This window comes from Topomyia yanbarensis, chromosome 2 (genome assembly GCF_030247195.1).
Source record: "Topomyia yanbarensis strain Yona2022 chromosome 2, ASM3024719v1, whole genome shotgun sequence".
In the NCBI taxonomy this organism is placed as follows: domain Eukaryota; kingdom Metazoa; phylum Arthropoda; class Insecta; order Diptera; family Culicidae; genus Topomyia; species Topomyia yanbarensis.
The window spans coordinates 216,311,288-216,329,776 of record NC_080671.1 but is presented as its reverse complement, the minus strand read 5'-3'; the positions used below and the strand labels follow the sequence as shown (position 1 = coordinate 216,329,776).

General features: G+C 32.7%; 1 long non-coding RNA gene and 1 pseudogene across 3 annotated transcripts; one reads left to right on the top strand and one right to left on the bottom strand.

Annotated features, from left to right (window-relative positions):
- Window positions 1-275: 275 nt before the first annotated feature.
- LOC131680057 (DEAD-box helicase Dbp80-like) lies at window positions 276-3,053 on the bottom strand (annotated as a pseudogene).
- Window positions 3,054-4,314: 1,261 nt separating this feature from the next.
- LOC131682897 (uncharacterized) lies at window positions 4,315-13,281 on the top strand. 3 transcript variants are annotated; one of them, XR_009304239.1, is made up of 6 exons: window positions 5,067-5,089; window positions 5,152-5,291; window positions 5,721-5,885; window positions 5,934-5,987; window positions 6,061-6,119; window positions 13,051-13,281. It is a non-coding gene; the product is annotated as an uncharacterized LOC131682897 (long non-coding RNA). The 3 variants fall into 3 exon arrangements; XR_009304237.1 differs by lacking the exons at window positions 5,067-5,089; window positions 5,152-5,291 and adding an exon at window positions 4,315-4,416 and having other exon boundaries at window positions 13,051-13,273; XR_009304238.1 differs by having other exon boundaries at window positions 5,050-5,291; window positions 13,051-13,273.
- The last annotated feature ends 5,208 nt before the right edge of the window (window positions 13,282-18,489 follow it).

Below are 18,489 nucleotides of genomic sequence, written 5' to 3'. Positions count from 1 at the left end.
GAAAAGCTCAGAATAGTAAGCGGAGGTGGCAACCCTCAAAGAGAATAGGGAAAGAGACGAAGAGTGAAAATCAGTCAAAACGGCAACACTCCCTTTTCGATGATTTCAACACTAGAATTTTGGCAACCGCTTCCAAAGGCAGCACTTTAAATGACTCCTATTATATTTTGAAAACGTACCGTAAGTCGATCGTTGGATTTGTTTATCAAACGATGTGCATTTCGAAACAAAGAGATGAAATAATTGTAAAGCTTGTTTTTACTCATATATATATACTCTAGAATGCACCTTACAATCACGATTGCACTAAATTCTGACGAAAATTCAAATTTCTTTTTTGATAGATGTACAATACTTATCTCCTCCAACTCAGGCATGAGTAATGTTTATTTACATTGCACGATTGGTCTGTTCAATAAGGTATTTTTGGCTTCACACTATTCGTCTCTTTCCCTATTCTCTTTGGCAACCCTATGTGGTAGTGAGTCTATTTATGTCCTGTTTCTATTACCATCTATTATCCAAAGAGCGTACCCTACTGATCCATCGGCAGGTCGAAGTTGATGACAATGGTCACCTGTTCGACGTCGATACCTAAAACGAAAGAATCTCTCCGTAACCTGGTGCTGTAGCCAGAATCAAGTGGTGGAACTTACCCCTGGACAAAACGTTCGTTATAATCTGTACCTTCTCTAGTCCGGTTCGGAATCGATTCAGAGCGTCCAACCGTTGCTCCACCGTTAGATCACCGGACAGTACCGCTACTGAGTGATTATCCTGGTCCAACCGGCCGTTTTGCGTGCCTGTTTCGATCGATTAACAATGCCGAAAATAAGTTTACTTGGAGTTTACAACTGTCCTATACATCATATGACAGAAAATGATCGCTTGTCCGACGGTAATCACACAATTTCTCGTCCTGGTTGCGGAACTTGACGTAGTACTGTTTGATGTTATCGAGTGATTTTTGCTCCCGCGCCTGTCGAATGACTATCGGATTGGGTACGATGTACTCGGCAAACTCCATCACCTCGCGCTCGTACGTGGCCAAGAAGAACACCGACCATAACACCCGCCTCGTCCAGTACAAAAAGGGAAAACTAGGTCGTACGTCCTGAACTTTATACCCCAGTCCATTAGCTTGCCGGGTGTTCCGATGATGATATGATTAGTCAGCTTCGCCCCTTTGATGATCTCCTCACCGCGAACGGCGTAAGGAAGTTTGATTTCCGGACAAAACTTTGCCATTTTGGCAGCTACTTCCCCCTTCTGAATTGCCAGCTCATACGTGGGGGAAAGGCAAATCACCTGCAGATAGTTTTTTAACTGATGGACTCAACTGAGCATTGCCAGCACGAAGGCAGCGGTTTTTCCTATTCCCGACTGACTCTGGGCGATTATATTCCGTGGCGGACCAGTCAACAGAGTTGGTAGAGCCATCTCATGAATCTTGGAAGGGGCGTTGAAACCCATCGTATAGACTCTCTGTAGTAATTCCTGCTTCATGTGCAAAGCTTCGAAAGTTTCAACCAACCAATCCTTCCGCTGCACCTCCAGATCCAGCTTTGATTCTACTAGACCTTAACGAACATCTTTCATTAGCAAACTTGCATCCGCCGGGCTAAAAGATTAGTCATGGATAATTTTAAAGCTGATACTGAATATTTCGGGAGAAAATTTAGAATAGGACGTAAGCAACAATGAGATTCTCTTTGGGGTCTTTCTCTTCTGTTTGTTACTCGGTCGTTTCAATATTTAGTACTCAACTCTTTGCCTAATATTTTAGTAAAAACCATCGGCAATGTACTGGAAAATTAGTGCAAAGTGTTATAGTGACGTCATAATAATCGAAGGAGAAAGTAAACAAAGAGAGGCTCTCAATGTTCCTTATGTCCTAATCAAAATTTTCTGCAGATTTCGACTTACTTGAATGCCTCTGCATCTTCCGCGGAGGAAGCCATTTCTCCATTTTCTCTTGAAGCTTGTTTTTCTTCTGGAGCTGCTAGAGTCAGAATTTCCGTAGCTACCGAACTCCAAACATCAGGTGCAGCTTTGGTTCTACTGCCGGTGGACTAGTTTTTTCCGCATTCTCTTTCTCTGGACTGCCAGCCGCCGGCTCTGAATCCTTATCCTTGGTGATATGTACTCAGTTCGCTAACCTATTTGTATTAAAAAGAAAAATTCAAATCCCATCCCAATGATCGCTTCAAAAATAGGTTATAACAAAAAAACACTTACCGAGTGCAGAAATTTCTTGATCCGTCGTCTTTTTGACCCAGTTATCGGCAGCGCTTGCCATCGTTTCGATCGGGTATTAAAATTCAATAGCAAGGTACAAAGTATGGAAAATCGGGTGGTTTATTCCCTGCAATTCGCTGAAATTTTGACCAGAGCAACCTTGCGGAAAAAACGATGCCTTCTTTTGTCTGCTCACTTCCCTGCCATGAAACCGATGATGATCGCTTATTCCAAACGGTTAGCCGATTGAACATGACGTGCCATTATGTTTGTTCTGTGAATTGATAAGGACATCTAGATATGCAAAGGAATGTTTGGAGGAGGGATGCTACTGGTAAATACATACCGAAAGAGAAAGTCCTTTCCGAGCATATTGATGTTGTGTTTTCTGTTGATCCATTATCACTGCGTTCTCTTGCTGGGTGATTACCATGATATTATGTTGTTGGTGTTCGATCTGAAAAAAAATCATAATAAAAAATATCCGTAAATGAGTGAACTCGAGCTTTTTAAAGAAGAATAGGGTATTACATTACAATGTACTAAACACGGTACTGATCCTTTCGAAATAAAAAAAGGCAATAAAAATGTCTCACCTTGCCGCACCAACTGAATAAAAAAGTCCTCCTGCACACCGCATGGTACAGTATAGTATGCTGCTGCTACTGTGTTTGAATGTGCTGTTGCTATCTTTTTTTGCAGTTGGTCAATGGTCTTCTACATTTGGCTTGGATCTATTGCACTAATTGCGGTTGCTGACCAGGTTGTACCGTCGGCTGAACGTTATTGCTACCGACCTTTAGGATGATGGTCATGGTCTGGAGGAAATCTTAATTTTCTGATGTTATGGTTGAAGGTGGTTCTGCTGCTGAGCTTGCTGTGAAATGTTGCCGATAAGCACTCGAATAGTGATTGCTTGCTGCTGCTGGAATGGAATCACGAGCACTGTGGAGGCAGTGATATTTTCATGCAAGGAACTGGTAGGAACCAAGGCTGGAATATGACTTTTGTGCTTGACTCCGATTTCTCTAAATCAGGAACGCAACCGCTGGTAAAAATAGTGGCAGACAAGTTTTAATGTGCCGATGAAATGTTTTCCGATGTGTCCATCATTCGTAAACTCCTGTTGTTCGTTTGAGCAGTAATTGCTATGTGGTCCTTTTTTGAGGGGTTGTTGGCTATTGCTGGATTTGGAGTTGTTGGACTGCTGCGGTTGCATCGATTTAATGTTGATTGGCTGATTGCCAGATCCAGGATGTTGAGACAAGTTTAGTTGAGCTGATTTGCTTTGTTCGGGTGTGCTGCAAATAATATTAATTATTTAAATTTAATTGTTTAAAACTAGAAACAATCACGCTTCCAATAATATTTCTAAACTTACCATTCAAATTCAAAATATTGAATCTTTAAAACTACGAAATTTTGACAGGTTGCGATGAAAAAAATACAAAAAATTGCCAATCGTGTTTTTTTATATTTTTTCATTGCAACCTGTCAAAATTTCGCGAGCCTCCGTGCGAAATAATACACGGTTAAATAAAACAACCTGCAGAAAAGTTCTTTTAACTTACTTTTGAGTTGTGCGTCGCTTTCGCACTTATTAGTGTTGTCAAAAACAAAACGAGAGGTTCGACTCAGTCGAGATCTTCCGTGGGGGAAGTTACTTTTGAGTTGTTTGGGGTGAACTCAAAATTAGGTAAATTCAACTTAAATTTGAGTATAAAAAACCTATCAATGAGTTGTAATTTTTGCCGTGGTTAAGCTTAGTATGCACCTCTTGCGAAATGAAATTTCCTATACAAAACCTATGCATAAAAAACGCCGCGAAATGCTTGCGACGCAGCTCTCGCGAAAACGATAACGAAAACTGCAGTTAGCCGAGACACGGTTCAATAAATGATAAGTTTGATTTAACTTCCGCGAGATAGCGCTGCTTTCTATGCGCTGTCACCAAGGCTGACTTTTTTCTTGCGAAATAATGATCGGATGTATTATTCCGCTCGGATGCTTGCGGAATTTTGACAGGTGGAGATAAAAAAAAAACAAAAATGACGTTTGATTATTGTTTTGTCTTGCGCTGTTGGCGGAACAGAGATTCCTAAAATTTTAGCTAGTTTATTTAAAGCTAACAGCAATCGGAATAGTAACAGTGCTAACATTTTGTTTCTCACAAAACACGTAAGTACAACTAAACGCATTTGCAGCAACTTCAGGTTCCAAGGCAATAGTATGACGAGCACAACCACAATTTCACGTGCTCCAGCGTCAACAGCGGTTCTGGTCTCAACAAAAACAAACTTAGCAACCAACCACCCCTACTAGAATCATTAACATAAAGACCCAATTCCTAACAACAGTCAGACCCTACAAAATATCCTTCCACCCAACATCCTGAATCTGTCAATCTGCCAACTGTGTTCATTGTATTCAATCGGTACTACAGCAGCCAACAGCCCCTCAAAAGTAAACTGTAAGGTTACAGCGCAGCACCCACGAACACATGATTCAGATTCAGAAACAACAGCAACTGTTCCAACTACTTCCATTATGACGGGAGACACCTAGCATCACAAATACGCCCTGGTGATAATATCTAAAAACAGGTTATAATGAATCCAACATTCGCAGTGTATTGAATCAAACAAGACTATTTTTTGAATGGCGGATCTTTCGGGGTACACCGCTTATCAGCTAATACCAGGTTCGTTCCAGTACACGGAAGATGCTCCGGAACAAACAGGAGCAAAAATATTAGCTCCTTTTTACTTCGGCTTGCTGTCAGAAGATAAAAAGAATACAGGAACGACCTTTTCCTTATTTGCTCCGTAGGAGGTACTTACAGTTTCTCCTGGTACTGCAACAAACTTACCATTGCAAATCGTATCTGACATAGCTTGTGTTGCAATTTCTTAGCGGTGGTCCTCCCGGTTTAGTGAAATCCGAACCAGACAAAAGCGCAGTCAAATCCCAGCCGTGGTTCCTACCAGTTCCTTGCATCAAAATATCCCTGCCTTGACACCGATCGTGATTCAAGCACCCCAACAGAAGCAGAAGTAAGCATTCACTATTCTAGCGCTTATCAGCAGCATTTCACAGCAGGCCCAGCAGCAGTACCATATTCAACAATAACAGCAGCAAATTAAAACTTCCCCAATACGATGGCCATTATCCGACCGGTGGGTAAAGATGAAGATCAAACCATGGTTTTTCCCCCGGGGTTGACCTGATTCAACGACCTGGTTCACAACCGCAACTAGCGTAAACGATCCAAGTCAAACAGGGTCAAACATAGGAGACCATTTTCCAACCAGGACTATCATCACCCAGATTGCACAGCAATCCCAGACGCACCGCGAACAGGAGGAAATTATATTGTAATGTAATATCCTATTCAGTGGGAAAAAACTCATACTTGTAGAATTCACAGCTCGATCAAGATTTTTTTTTGGTGTGTGTTATATCTGAAGTAAACTTTTTTTCAGATCGCATGGACCAACAGTAAACCACAGCAGATACAGATCCAGCGAACATAAATCTTCCAACAATAACAACAAGGCCCCACAATCACCATTCAGCAGCAGAGCGCGGTGACAATAGATCAACAGCAAACACAATATGTAGGAGCTCAAAAGCTACTTTCTCTTTCGGTAAGTTTTAATCACAATCGTTCCTTTCATCTGAATGACGATTTACAGACAAACATGTTATGGAAGTTCACGACATGTTAAAACGGGCTAAACGTAAGCCAGGTAATGTCGCAAATTTTATCAATTAACCTAACCGACAATCTGTACTGATTTCGAATTTTCTACTTTTGCACAGGAAAAGGTCCTTCAGACAGATAACATTCAGGCGGCGTTGGTGTTGGTGGCATTTCGAAGGTACCGAGGGCTAGATCCGACCCTATCAGCAACACGAAACGAACCCCGGCAAGAATGGTGGGGCGCAAGGTGCCAGTGAACACACGACACCCCCTACATAATTCAATAGTTCTGGGGAAAGTTTTCATTGGGACGTATATGACATTATCTTTGTTTACTTTCGCTTCTGTTTATTACTCGGTTGCTTCAACATTTACCTCTTAACTCTTTCCTTAATATTCTAGTAAAAACTATCGGTTTTCGAAATGTACTGAAAATTAACGGAAAGTAAATTAATGAAAAATTAAATTATGTAGTTAAAATTAGAGGAAAGTTTATGTTACTTAAGCCCTATTGAAAATTTTCTCCAGAGTTATTTAATAGTTAGCTGCACCGCGCTAAAATGTCTATCGAATTCCATAAGAACCACTTATGAATTTGCGCCAGAAGTATCCCATACAGAAATCATAAGCGTGTTTAATGATTTAGAGGGGAAGTTGACCATCGAGCCGCTTACGAATTTCATAAGTCATATTTAAAGATTTCTGAGGATGTTCTTAAGATTTTTGTGTGAATATACTTATATTATGCATCATGGTGAAATGTGAATTTAAGATAGGAATTGTCATAAGGTCTAATAATTGTGAATAAGAATATTTTTTTGTCTTTTTTCTTGTCATATTTTTAATATCATTAAACATTAGTTTGCATACATGTTCAAATAAGTCTCCAATTGGAAAAAAAGATCACCTGCTTGGAAACATTTCTAGATTCACAAGCACTATAACTCTTCTAAGTATACATCGTCAGATTTAGTCATGTCACAAGATTGTACAGGTGCTGCAAAATATATATAAAGAATATGAGGCAATAGTCCATAAACTTTAAATAAACACTTACATTTACTCTCCCTCATTTGAAACAGAGCTAGTGTCCAATTGCAACACACCTATAGCTTACAACTAATGCCATTAATTTTGTTCCGATTTTTGACTTTTCACAGTACTATTCTTTATAATAATCTTAAGACTCGTCTATTAGTTACCTACGAAATTGATATATTCGCTTATGAAAAATGCATAAGCGTCTAATGAAATCAAAATTATGCATTTCACGAAGTAAAACCATTTCTGTCAAGGACATATATACAGTACATGGATAAATAAACAATTGAAACGGACAGGAAAATAGTTTGAGTGTAATTTAAGCAACGGTCAAGGCATTGCGTTGGAATAGTATTTGGCTTTCCTACAAATATTGACAAACTGTAACATGTAACATGCAATATGTAATATAATAATAACTAACTATTTGCTATTTGATGTTTGATATTTATTATTCAATATTTACTATTTAATACTCATTAATATTTAATATTTAGTATTCAGCATTTAATATTTAAATTTGAATATTAATTATGTAGCATTTAATATTTAATATCTAATATTTAATGTTAATTGTTTAATGTTTAATGTTTAATCACAGATAACAGACGTTTAGGCTAGAACAAAATTTCTTCAAAAACCTGTGTAAACTTTCAAATTGATATACGTTGAAAATCCGTGTTTCACTATTGCCATCTGCGCAACTGTTTGCTACACGTGTGTGACAGCTGCACTCTAACCAGCGATGCCACATGTCTTTGTGAAATGTCTGTAGAAGAACAATTAAAATGTCTGTAAAAGTCTGTAGATTGTTGTGTAAATCCTATTTACACTAGGTTATTACTTTAAAAGTAGCTTGAAATTAATAAACTATTGTGAAGGAATCACTCATATTCGGATCAAATTATTCTAGTGAAATTTTGTTAAACACTGTTACTCTTTTAAAAGTCTGTAGATTTCTGATTACGTCTGTAGGAGACCATCAAAAGTCTGTAAATTTCAGTAGCGGGTATTTACACACGATTCAAATCGAGCCTAAACGTCTGTTATCTGTGGTTTAATGTTTAATGTTTAATGTTTAATGTTTAATGTTTAATGTTTAATGTTTAATGTTTAATGTTTAATGTTTAATGTTTAATGTTTAATGTTTAATGTTTAATGTTTAATGTTTAATGTTTAATGTTTAATGTTTAATGTTTAATGTTTAATGTTTAATGTTTAATGTTTAATGTTTAATGTTTAATGTTTAATGTTTAATGTTTAATGTTTAATGTTTAATGTTTAATGTTTAATGTTTAATGTTTAATGTTTAATGTTTAATGTTTAATGTTTAATGTTTAATGTTTAATGTTTAATGTTTAATGTTTAATGTTTAATGTTTAATGTTTAATGTTTAATGTTTAATGTTTAATGTTTAATGTTTAATGTTTAATGTTTAATGTTTAATGTTTAATGTTTAATGTTTAATGTTTAATGTTTAATGTTTAATGTTTAATGTTTAATGTTTAATGTTTAATGTTTAATGTTTAATGTTTAATGTTTAATGTTTAATGTTTAATGTTTAATGTTTAATGTTTAATGTTTAATGTTTAATGTTTAATGTTTAATGTTTAATGTTTAATGTTTAATGTTTAATGTTTAATGTTTAATGTTTAATGTTTAATGTTTAATGTTTAATGTTTAATGTTTAATGTTTAATGTTTAATGTTTAATGTTTAATGTTTAATGTTTAATGTTTAATGTTTAATGTTTAATGTTTAATGTTTAATGTTTAATGTTTAATGTTTAATGTTTAATGTTTAATGTTTAATGTTTAATGTTTAATGTTTAATGTTTAATGTTTAATGTTTAATGTTTAATGTTTAATGTTTAATGTTTAATGTTTAATGTTTAATGTTTAATGTTTAATGTTTAATGTTTAATGTTTAATGTTTAATGTTTAATGTTTAATGTTTAATGTTTAATGTTTAATGTTTAATGTTTAATGTTTAATGTTTAATGTTTAATGTTTAATGTTTAATGTTTAATGTTTAATGTTTAATGTTTAATGTTTCATGTTTCATGTTTCATGTTTAATGTTTAATGTTTAATGTTTAATGTTTAATGTTTAATGTTTAATGTTTAATGTTTAATGTTTAATGTTTAATGTTTAATGTTTAATGTTTAATGTTTAATGTTTAATGTTTAATGTTTAATGTTTAATGTTTAATGTTTAATGTTTAATGTTTAATGTTTAATGTTTAATGTTTAATGTTTAATGTTTAATGTTTAATGTTTAATGTTTAATGTTTAATGTTTAATGTTTAATGTTTAATGTTTAATGTTTAATGTTTAATGTTTAATGTTTAATGTTTAATGTTTAATGTTTAATGTTTAATGTTTAATGTTTAATGTTTAATGTTTAATGTTTAATGTTTAATGTTTAATGTTTAATGTTTAATGTTTAATGTTTAATGTTTAATGTTTAATGTTTAATGTTTAATGTTTAATGTTTAATGTTTAATGTTTAATGTTTAATGTTTAATGTTTAATGTTTAATGTTTAATGTTTAATGTTTAATGTTTAATGTTTAATGTTTAATGTTTAATGTTTAATGTTTAATGTTTAATGTTTAATGTTTAATGTTTAATGTTTAATGTTTAATGTTTAATGTTTAATGTTTAATGTTTAATGTTTAATGTTTAATGTTTAATGTTTAATGTTTAATGTTTAATGTTTAATGTTTAATGTTTAATGTTTAATGTTTAATGTTTAATGTTTAATGTTTAATGTTTAATGTTTAATGTTTAATGTTTAATGTTTAATGTTTAATGTTTAATGTTTAATGTTTAATGTTTAATGTTTAATGTTTAATGTTTAATGTTTAATGTTTAATGTTTAATGTTTAATGTTTAATGTTTAATGTTTAATGTTTAATGTTTAATGTTTAATGTTTAATGTTTAATGTTTAATGTTTAATGTTTAATGTTTAATGTTTAATGTTTAATGTTTAATGTTTAATGTTTAATGTTTAATGTTTAATGTTTAATGTTTAATGTTTAATGTTTAATGTTTAATGTTTAATGTTTAATGTTTAATGTTTAATGTTTAATGTTTAATGTTTAATGTTTAATGTTTAATGTTTAATGTTTAATGTTTAATGTTTAATGTTTAATGTTTAATGTTTAATGTTTAATGTTTAATGTTTAATGTTTAATGTTTAATGTTTAATGTTTAATGTTTAATGTTTAATGTTTAATGTTTAATGTTTAATGTTTAATGTTTAATGTTTAATGTTTAATGTTTAATGTTTAATGTTTAATGTTTAATGTTTAATGTTTAATGTTTAATGTTTAATGTTTAATGTTTAATGTTTAATGTTTAATGTTTAATGTTTAATGTTTAATGTTTAATGTTTAATGTTTAATGTTTAATGTTTAATGTTTAATGTTTAATGTTTAATGTTTAATGTTTAATGTTTAATGTTTAATGTTTAATGTTTAATGTTTAATGTTTAATGTTTAATGTTTAATGTTTAATGTTTAATGTTTAATGTTTAATGTTTAATGTTTAATGTTTAATGTTTAATGTTTAATGTTTAATGTTTAATGTTTAATGTTTAATGTTTAATGTTTAATGTTTAATGTTTAATGTTTAATGTTTAATGTTTAATGTTTAATGTTTAATGTTTAATGTTTAATGTTTAATGTTTAATGTTTAATGTTTAATGTTTAATGTTTAATGTTTAATGTTTAATGTTTAATGTTTAATGTTTAATGTTTAATGTTTAATGTTTAATGTTTAATGTTTAATGTTTAATGTTTAATGTTTAATGTTTAATGTTTAATGTTTAATGTTTAATGTTTAATGTTTAATGTTTAATGTTTAATGTTTAATGTTTAATGTTTAATGTTTAATGTTTAATGTTTAATGTTTAATGTTTAATGTTTAATGTTTAATGTTTAATGTTTAATGTTTAATGTTTAATGTTTAATGTTTAATGTTTAATGTTTAATGTTTAATGTTTAATGTTTAATGTTTAATGTTTAATGTTTAATGTTTAATGTTTAATGTTTAATGTTTAATGTTTAATGTTTAATGTTTAATGTTTAATGTTTAATGTTTAATGTTTAATGTTTAATGTTTAATGTTTAATGTTTAATGTTTAATGTTTAATGTTTAATGTTTAATGTTTAATGTTTAATGTTTAATGTTTAATGTTTATTGTTTAATGTTTAATGTTTAATTTTTAATGTTTAATGTTTAATATGTAATATGTAATATTTAATGTTTGATATTTAATATTTATTATTTAATATTTAATATTCAATACTTAATATTTATTATTTTATGTTTTAGATTTAATATTAAATATTTAGTATTTATTTAATATTTATTATTTTATATTGAATATTCAATATTTTATATTTTTTTATTTCGATTATTGAGGTTTTAACCTTAAGGTCATTCGCCTCTTCGGGTTAGAAAAATCTCTTATCAAAAATTTTTAATCCCATGTCCCGACCCCGCGGGACTCGAACCCAGATGCACTGCGTTCAAGGAAATTGATTTACCAACTACGCTTCGCCCACCCCATTCAACATTTTATATTTCATATTCAATATTTAATCATTTTATATTATTCAATATTTGATATTCAGTATTGCATTTTTTTTGAACCATGTTGATGCAGTGTTTTATTTCATTCCAACAAGGGTCATGCATAAATGAGGTAGCATTTTGGGTTCACCAAATTTGTAACGAAGTTTGACGAGGGGGTAGGGTAGGGTCAGTTGTTGGGCGACGTAGCATTAAGTTTAAATATTTTTTGACGGACGTCAAATCCCCATTTATTGAAGAAACAATTTAATGTGACACCATTTCCAAGGAAAATAAATTTAAATTTTCACAAGTTAATTTTTTTGTGTGGTAAATTTTTTGATTCGCTGAATTGCGTAAATATTTTGTACGCTGTTGTAAATTTATGAGATCGTACTAGTTACAAGATTTAGTTTGGTAGCTGCATCAAATTTTCTCTTCTGATTCACCCAAACAAAATGATGAACGTGTGGTTTTTATAATCATAAGCCTCACAACTAGCAAACCAACTGCAGGATTGTGAACTGAGAAAACTTCTCTTCATTTTTCATGACATCAAATTTAAAACAAATCTATCAACGCGATATTTGTAATGAAATGGACTTATTTTGCATACAAATTTGCTGATATAATGAAAATGTTAATACAAGCGTCAAAAAATTTGTAAGGATGTGTATTTAAGAGAATCATACAAAACATATTTGATTTGTTCATCGGTCGGCTGTGATAGGGAATGAGGGGGGGGGGGGGGGGAGCTGTTCAAAATGGCCGGAAAAAGGTACATCATTTGTCGACGGCCCCACATATGTTTGTAACAATACTATTTTTTACTCCAGCAAATGGTAAATGAACCGATGAGTTATTTCTAGAGAAAACTAGTTGATGAAAAAACCAGAAAAAATATGAGTAGATAAGTAAATGTTTAAGCGATATATACATTGGATTAAATTAGTTTAATGATTAATCTCGTATGCTCTGCCGGAATGAAAGAAATATAATAAGCAAAAACGTTTTGATATTGGTATTTTGCACCAAAGATAAGTGAATGATCTATACTGTTTGTATAGATCATTCACTTATCTACAATAAAATTGTAGAAACACCGAAAGAGGAGCATTCCGTTGTGCATCCAGCATAGCAAAATATATTGTCCTCTGCAGTGATATTAGCAAAGTCCGGTATCGCAACATCAGTGGAGAGTGCAAGAGGTCGCTCTGGCAATGCTTTTGTATTCGGTTGACTATCCGCCGGATTCTCTTTTCAATGCCACACATTAACAGAAGTCATAAATAGTTCATTATTCTTCTAGTGATTTTCACAGTTTACAATATACTTCTTTTCAACTTTTTTAGCTTTCTAACGCACCGTAGTCATCATAATTACAGAAAAATTCACAAAAACCATGATACGTATCTTGTGATTTTCATTTATGATTAGATGAACGATTATCAATTCCGTAAGATAATAGGACTCTTTGTTTATGATTACAGTCTTCTCCAGGATTGATTTATACTGAACATGAATCAATACTCCAAGGGATAGCTTTTGAACACGGCCAACAGTTACACAGTTGTCTTGGTCATCAGTGACGAATTAAGAAAAACATTAACAATTTATTCAAAACATTCAAAAAATGAGAGCAGAAACATGAAAAAGAAATAAACAAACAACAGCTGATGTCTTTTTTCAGTTATCAAATTCGACATCTGACGGCAAACGCACAGACTAGTTTTCGCGAGCAAATGTCAAAATTCCGCACGGAAGAAGGAAAAATATTTCGCGACCTCATTTCGCAAGAGGTGCATACTAAGCTTTAAATGGAAACTACCTTCAACACGGTTTACCTAATTTTAAGTTCCCCCACGATACCACGAGATTGAGTCAAAGGAACTCAATTTTAGGTAGTTTTTTGTTTCCGTGTACCTCTGACCATTCCCACTGAGACGTCCAAAAAATTGTTTCAAAATCGTTCAACACGGGTCCAACGATGGACGTTTGTTGAACGGTTATTTGGACGTTGTCCAAATTCGTCCAACGAACGTCCTTCATTGGACAATTTTGAAACCAACCGTTCTTAGAGGGTTATTTCGCAAGGAAAAAGTTTGCCTTGGTGACAGCGCATAGAAAGCAGCGCTGTCTCGCGGAAGTATTATGAAACTTATCGTTTGTAGAACAGTGTCTCGGCTAACTGCTTTTTTCGTTATCGTTTTCGCGAGAGCTGCGTACCGCTTACGAAATGGAAACGAATTTTTTTTTCGCGAGCATTTCGTGACGTTTTTTTATGCATAGGTATAGGAAATTTCATTTCGCAAGAGGTGCATACTTAGTTTATCGGAGCTTGCTTATATTGATTCGTAATTTATACTTTTCTAGCATATCTTGAACGATTTGCATTCCCGCTGAAGTACAAATTTTGGTTTAATTCTTAATGATAGAACAGCAAAAAGTTGAATACTGAAAAATCGCCAAAATCGTGTCGGAACTTAAGGGGGGTTGTGTAAAATATTATCGGCAGGTATTTTCGATACAAAGATTGTCTTTTCAGTCAGGCGCCACATCGAAAACTTGTTTTGCGGTATACAGTATAACTCAAAATCTACTGGACCAAACCTAAGACAAGAGTGACAATCGGCTTCTTGTTTTTCATTCGACATTCTTCTTTTCGCAGATTTCCACTCTGCCCAAATCTTCCAAACAGTGTTGCTATTTTTTAAAATGAAAATAGATTCTTGTTAATTTATTTTATGCCTGCAATATTTTGTATCTTGAATCCATTATATTAATAATGGTTTTTCAATGTCATGGATGTTTAGTAAGGTTTGATGAAACCATTTTCTGACAAATTTTAGATTAATTTATTCATTTTTATTCTTTTAAGCTTAGTATGCACCTCTTGCGAAATGAGGTCGCGAAATTTTTTCTCTTCTTCCGTGCGGAATTTTGACATTTGCTCGCGAAAACTAGTCTGTGTGTTTGCTGTTAGATGTTGTTTTTGATAACTGAAAAACGACATCAGCTGTTGTTTATTTATTTCTTTTTTATATTTCTGCTGTCATTTTAATGTTTTAAATGATGTATTTTATTAATTCATCACGGATGTGTATGAAATCGGTAACAATTGTAAACCTATTTGCCATTCATGAAGCTCTCAGGGAAGTGACGTACTCAGCGTGAATCATGTTTCGAGCATGATTAATTATAATGCTTATTTGTGACGGTTCCGGATGACTCGGGGAAGTTCAGTCTGACCAATTTAGACAGCACAATTCCTGCAATCGGAAAATTAAATCATTGGCTGGCCATTTTCTATCTAAATTGGCTGCTTCTACCAGTTCTAGAAGACCCAGGGAAATGATCGAAATTCGCTCAAACCAAATCTTTTGTAATCGTAAGTCTAAATCGGCGTTTGACCATTAAGAAGCAAATCTGATTGCCTTGGCCGCCTTTACCGCTTTCACAAGTCTCGGGGAAACTACCTTTCGAAACACGTTTCTGAATCCGGAATGGATTCCAGCGCAAATATAACAACCGACTCCGACTCAATCGGTTTCAGGTCGAACCAAACTCTAGGCTTTAAACTTTGGCTGACGTTAAAAATCGATTATGATAACAATGGCTACTACTAAAGGTTCTGGAAGTCTCAGGGAATGCTACCAATAATCAGTACGGATACAAACCTATTTTTGGTATAACAATTGTGAGAATCGTAATTCAAATTTATTGCCATAAGTAATTCGTGGTAATTCTTATTGCATGAAACACTAGAGAAGGTTTAAGGAATCCCGGGAAAGTGTTTCATGGTCTGAATCGTGATTCCAAATTACTGGATTATATTATATAACTAAATTGGTCACTTAACAAAACCGAAGGTCAAACGAATCGTCAACCAATCGGATCAACAACTGCTGTACTTCAAGAATACCGTATGTGCTATAGCACGTTTACTTAATCACCAGGCTGCTTTTTTGTATGCTAGACGGTGGGTACCGGTGTGTGTGAATGATCACGTTTGCGACCGGGTTTGTATTATCGCGAAGTTCTCAAGCGTTGCTATGTGATGCGCGCATTTATGTGACGTTTGTGGGACGAGTCTAGTAGAGCATTCATCATCATTGAGTATTGTATATCAAATATAAAACATTGATCATTAAATACTAAATATCACGCATTGAATATGAATATTAAACATTGAATATTACATTCTATATATTAAATATCAAATATTAAATATTCAATAATAAATATTAAATATAAAATAAAAAACATAAAATATTAAATACACTAAAGACCCGATTTTATCAGCCCCCTCATATGAAAATTGATAGTTGGTAGTTTGATGGGCTCTAGCAGTCGAACCAAGTTGAATTCGAGTAAATCCTTTCTTGGGCATATATTTCTTGTCTTAGGGATCCAAAATATCCAAAAATAAAAATCTGATTTTTTTTTTAAATTTTGCACTGTCAGACCCGCTTAAGGAAAATTTAACCTAAATATTCAGAAAGGATTGTGAGACATCTACACTGATAAAATATAAATGAATAATAAATATATAGAGAAATTAATACACCAATAAGTAATTAAATTGGTAAATAAATGAATAATTTCTCGGTTTATAGGCATTAACATAAACATTTCACATATGTTTCAGCACATATCGAAGGACGATGGTTTCGTCTAGCACATTATGCAAAGAACGAAGGGGCGAATGTTTAAGCGGCTTGGTTTATTACAGAGTAAAAAGTAAACAAAAAGAGTAACATTGTTACTTACGATACGACCTAATGAAAATTTTCCCCAGAAATAAATGAACATATAAGTAAATAATGAAGGAATAAATAAATGTAAAAATATACTAAATTCAAACCCAGTCGCTTTCGCCTTGAATCGCTTCAAAGCATATATCAGTTAAGATATCTTTTTGTGTTTTTATAGCTATGTTTTGTCTTCTTGGAATTTTGATTCACATGATAATGAGCAAAATATTTTTCATCTTCTGCTTCAAGGTTAGTCTTTCGGATAATTTTTCCACCGCTTTCTCTACTGGCCGTTCAACGACAAAATAAAATAAAAAACAAAATCGGGTTCTTAAAAGTCCATTTAACTGAAAGTTATAACCATTAACTGAATTCTAAATTGATGGTCAGATTGACCCCACTGAACATCATAAAATCAGATTGGCCCTGTATGTAAATTATGGAAAAGATGTTAAAAGCCTTTTACAATCAGTTATAATACAATACGTTATAATCCATTTAAAACGAGTGTATTGTTAGTTAGGCACTTTTCAATAAGTTAGGTCCTTTCATAATCAGTTCGGTCATAACAATCAATTAGGCCCTTTTATAAATTGTTGTAAAATCGCTATCAAAATTCTTCATAATCAAATGAAAACATGAAATTTCAATTTGTTACATTTTGCAGTTAGGCCCTTTTCAATTGTTTGTATAGAACTGGGTAGAGCTAAATTGTAATTGTAATTGTAAATTTATTAGCTTACACTCAGCGGAATCGCTACATCCATATTACATGATATTCATATAACTCAGCACTATTAGAATTTCCAATGATTGCTTCATTAGACTTTCAAAAGTATATCAAACTTATATGGTTATCATGTTGAATGTTGCATTCCTCACAAATTGAATTCTATCAGATTTCCATATAACATTTAAATTCTAGTGTTAGACCCAAATCTATCAGCGCACTATATAATAACTATCTGATAATTATCATATTAAAACATTAGGTGGTCCAATGAAATGTATAAGGCACTTTGTTAAATGTATAGGGAATGTTTAACTTATTAAACCATATGATGGTTTATTAAATCTATAAAAAATGTTAGTTATTTTGATAGAGAGCTTATTCCACGTAATATTTATATGAATCTGGACTGATTGTTTTCGAATGTACTCCAAAATTATGGTATTTATAGTATACCGATCGTCTTATTTTTCCTAATTAAAATAATGCAGTCATTCTTGGACTGCAATGAAACAACTATAATCTAAAAAAAGATAAATATTTAATGGTTTCAATTCAGAACATATTTGTATAGTTATATTAGGGTGAAAATGGCGAGATGGAACTTTTGATTGAAGGAAGTTTTTGTAGTTTTTTTGAGGCTCCAAAGCATTTGCAGACTACTCGTCCTGAAAATTCAAAAAGTAGATACAGAATACTAAATTAGTATTATCGCTAGTAGTACCGTTTTATCATTTTCGAGCATAAGTGAACTGCGTAATATATATCTGGTGCACTTTTGCTCAATAATCCCTCTCATAGGTAGAATGGAAACAAAATTCAGTTTGCTTCTGAAACCGAACATGTCCAAACCTTAATGCGCTGTGTCGGGAGAACGAATGACGAGGGGATCGAACCAAACTTATCATCCATCGTGGCGGGTATCAATTGAATTTTGATTTTTTTAAGTTCACACAGGGATGTCAATTTTTTCAAGCTCTCGTTCTCAGTACATTACAATACATTATAGTAGATGTGGCAACATTTCTCAACTAAAAACTAAACTAAAAATAATTAACCTAACAGCAAACGGTGATGAATTCGTATCGAAGTCGAAGTGCCCGGCAAACTCATGGAAGCGACGAGCTATCGCTATAATCGGACTATTGGCAGCATAGTTAGTGTTACACATTTCGATGTGTAGCTATGTCCGAGGGCGAAGAACTCGGGTTAAAGCGTAGAGGTAGATTTGTCCAAGAAGAACGGGTACATCGTACTAAGCCAACTATGAACTTTACTATGAAAATGGCCTGGGAAGTGAGTCTGCGCTCTTGCAAAGAATGTAATAACCTGCAACGGTTTTCATATGGTGGTAGGTTCAGCGGGTCATTGAGGGCAATTGACGTAATGCATATCGTATAAATTTGCGCTGGACAATTTGAATCCTTTCACTCCAGGAGCGGATC